Below are 3,820 nucleotides of genomic sequence, written 5' to 3' on the forward strand. Positions count from 1 at the left end.
ATATCACAGCTGATATTCTGGCCAGAGAAAAAGGAAATTCATTATTTAATTCCAGTTACACTGGTTTACAAAAAATTTGAGGCAAGCATGAAATTAGGTGTTCTAACCTCATTCTGGGGTGCTGATTTCAGATTCGAAATCCGTTTTCACTCATCACCTTTAGTTTTTGAGATATACACGTATATACATGTATACATATAGGCCTAGACCCAAAATATTCGCCAAAAATCCATTTACCGTCCTATTTTCTTGGAACTTGGTTTAAAACGCGCGCCACAACAAGCTCAAACATGTCAAGCACTACACGCAGAAGGACTGGGGGTCTAGGAGCACTTTCGTGCCTGGGAAACACAGTTCCTAAGAAAATCCTCTGGTGGACATGAACAAGATGTTTCTCCCCCCTCTTCATATCAAGCTTGGCCTTATGAAGAATTTCGTGAAGGTCATGGACAAGGATGACGCTGCCTTCAAAAACCTGTGCACTCTGTTCCCAGCTCTCAGTTCTGCTAAGCTCAAGGAGGGCATCTTCACCGGACCTCAGATCCGGGAGGTGCTGAAGGATATGGTATTCGAGGGAAAGCTCACCTTGAAGAAATTGAGAGCATGGGAAGCATTTAAGGTAGTCTGCCATGGCTTCCTTGGTAACACACGGGCACTAGATTACCAAGAGCGTGTCAAGAAGTTGTTGCAGGCTTATCAGGATATGGGGTGCCGAATGTCTCTCAAGATTTACTTTCTCCACTCCCACCTCAACTTCTTCCCCCAGAACCTCGGAGCAGTAAGTGACGAACATGGGGAAAGGTTCCACCAAGATATTACTAAGATGGAGGGCAACTACCAAGGCAAGTGGAGCCCCAACATAATGGGGACTTCTGCTGGATGCTCCTGCGCGACATCCCGGAGGCAAAGTACACCAGATCGTCCAAAAAACTCACTTCTGACTAGTACTATGGTGTGTATATATGCTTATATCCAAGTAATGGTAATATTTAGTTCTGTCAGTGTTCTGTGTCTGTTTTGTTTCGTTCTGTAATATGCCATTTTAATATATGAATTAAACTCATTATAATATAAATATATTCATTATAATAAAAAAAAAGGATATGTGAAAGCAAAAAAACTAGAGGTGATAGAGCAAAACTGTTGAGTAATTCGAATTAAGCATATCAAAATTTGTCAAAAACACCTATTCACATGCTTGCCTCAGTTTTTTTTTTTTTTTGGAAACCAGTGTTTTCAGCTTACGACTTGATTAAAACGTGGCCATGTAAGAATGATTTTAAACGTAAACTAAGCAGGGACGATACAGCCAATGTATCTCTACCTATTGGCTTAGGCTTTCTGGTAGAGACTGTACGTAGGGTGAGAAGTGCTTGTGAGTGTGATTGCAGTGTTGTAGTGGCTTTGGATGTGTGTGTAGTCTGTGAACCAAGTGTAATCGGGCCGCCTTATGCCGATTTTGTGCAAGCATACTACTATGCGACACTGTTTCAACCACAGCACCCCTTGTGTCCGCCAAATTAGCAAGTGGCTTGGTGAACGCATCCCAAAGTTTTTACAACTCTGGCAGGAGGCGAACCCTCGCTCACCAGCGTGTGAAATGCACACTCTACCACTGTACCACAGAGGATATATATATATATATATATATATATATATATATATATATATATATATATATATATATATATATGTATGGAGACAGTATATCCAATATGTTATGCAGTTTATGCACAATAAATTTTTGTGAGACTCCTTCGCTGTACAAATCTTTTTTCACATTTTAGGATCTTTTTTCCCCAACAGCTTTTAGTTACTGTTCGAAAGTAATTCGGTATTTGCTATAGCTTCCAGTCAATGAAAAACATTTGCCTCACCATAGTCAACTTACAACAGAGGGATTCCGAAGAACCATGGCATTATATTTATGTATATATCTGGTTCTGAAAAAGTTTGAGGAGTATCGGATATGAGATGTTGATCACCATCTGGTGGTGAACTGGGAAAACTTTCTAAGGTAGCGATTTTCTTGCTGGATATAGCGAAAGTTTTTAAAAATCTTTACCAGGTTCTATTTGTGAGCAAGCCTAATAATATTTATGCATTTGACTTAGCAACTCTCTCAGCAACTCTACGGTGCTTAGCTGAATCCCTGCTCTTATTTGTTAGCTATTATGACTAACTCTGGCCTAACATACTCTAGCTAAAGGCTACCAGTATAATTTTAGCTAATGCGGTCAAAATGCTGTTAAGCTTCTAATTCTTATCCGTCTAAATTTGTGAAGGTCAGAAGTGAAGATAGGTATTGCTCTAACATGACTAGTTGATGACAGTCTGCAATGCATATCTAGTTCTTGTCCGACTACTTCATCAAGGTCTGAAGTGAAGATCTGTCGCTGAAGACTAACTGCGGGGTCAAGAATTGACGGGAATCTCAGACTGACAGAGAAGCAGGGATCCAAAGCTGGAACGCACAGTAACAACACCAATAAAGAGATCTAACATTAGTAACGGTGATACCGCAGTCACCAGGGGACTTGTATACCTCATGGATATTTGTTACTGCTTGCTTCGCACTGACATAACAAACGTGATGTTAGGGTAGGAGGGATGGGGATATGAGGAAGTACAAGATGCTGTGTTTGTGTATAGAGGGTATTGGGTACTGTGTGGGAGGGGCAGAAGATAATTTGTTGGGGAGCTGGTGGTAATATGTTGAGCCAGTAAGGAGAGTTTGGGGGGCTGGGAGTTGTATCTGGAAGTAGTGAATAGTGTATGAGTGGAGGGGGGGTTGGAGCTAGCATGTGTCTGAGAACAAGTGGTGTGTGTGTGTGTATTTGTGTGTGGGGTGGGGGAGGGCAAGAGGTTGGTGTGTAAGGGGTAAAGACAGAATTCAGTTGTACATAGAGTTGTGTGTGAGGGGACCAAAGGATGGTGCCTGAGGAGACCCGATAGATTGTGAGAAAGTTGTGAGGGACAGGAAAGGAGAAGTGAGAGGGAAGAAGGAGCTGTTTGGGGCGGGAAAAGAGAGGCAGGAGGGCATGTGCGTTGGGGAGGGGAAGGTACAGTTGGTGATGTGTGAGGCAGGCAGTGTGTGGCAGAGGAAGAAAGGGGCGGTGAGGTGTATGGAGGACGGGAAAAGGTGGGGGCAGAAGGGGGCGATGTGGAGGGTCTGGAGGCAACAATAACAGTAGAGCACAATGGCCACCAGGGTTCACGTGTCATCCATTACCTTCTACGTTCATCCCAGGATTCTCGCGAGAGATTTTACCGTGGTGCTAAATCATTCCTTTATTGGCGAAAACAACACGATGATGATTTGCTTGTGGTTTGGGTGTTCAGAGGGGTGTCATTGGGCTGCAGCCGTGTGTGTGTGTGTGTGTGTGTGTGTGTGTGTGTGTGTGTGTGTGTGTGTGTGTGTGTGTGTGTGTGTGAGAGAGAGAGAGAGAGAGAGAGAGAGAGTGTGAGTGTGAGTGTGAGTGAGTGTGACTGTGTGTGTGTGTGTGTGTGTGTGTGTGTGTGTGTGTGTGTGTGTGTGTGTGTGTGTGTGTGAGTGCACTGTCAGTCAACACCAAAATCAGGATTCTACCTACAATCACAGACACACCCTAAGAGTAATAAACTTGATGACCCTGAACTCCGGGTGAGGGAATATAGGACGAAGAGGTACGAAGTATATGACTGAAGGTGTGTGGGGTGAAGAGGTATGTGACTGAGGGTGTGTGGGGTGGAGTGGTATATGACTGAGGGTGTGTGGGGTGGAGAGGTATATGACTGAGGGTGTGTGGGGTGGAAAAGTATATGACTGAGGGTGTGTGGG

This window comes from Coenobita brevimanus, unplaced genomic scaffold, assembly GCF_032717465.1.
Source record: "Coenobita brevimanus isolate Jiangsu-jjx unplaced genomic scaffold, ASM3271746v2 jjx.HiC_scaffold_3236, whole genome shotgun sequence".
NCBI lineage: Eukaryota > Metazoa > Arthropoda > Malacostraca > Decapoda > Coenobitidae > Coenobita > Coenobita brevimanus.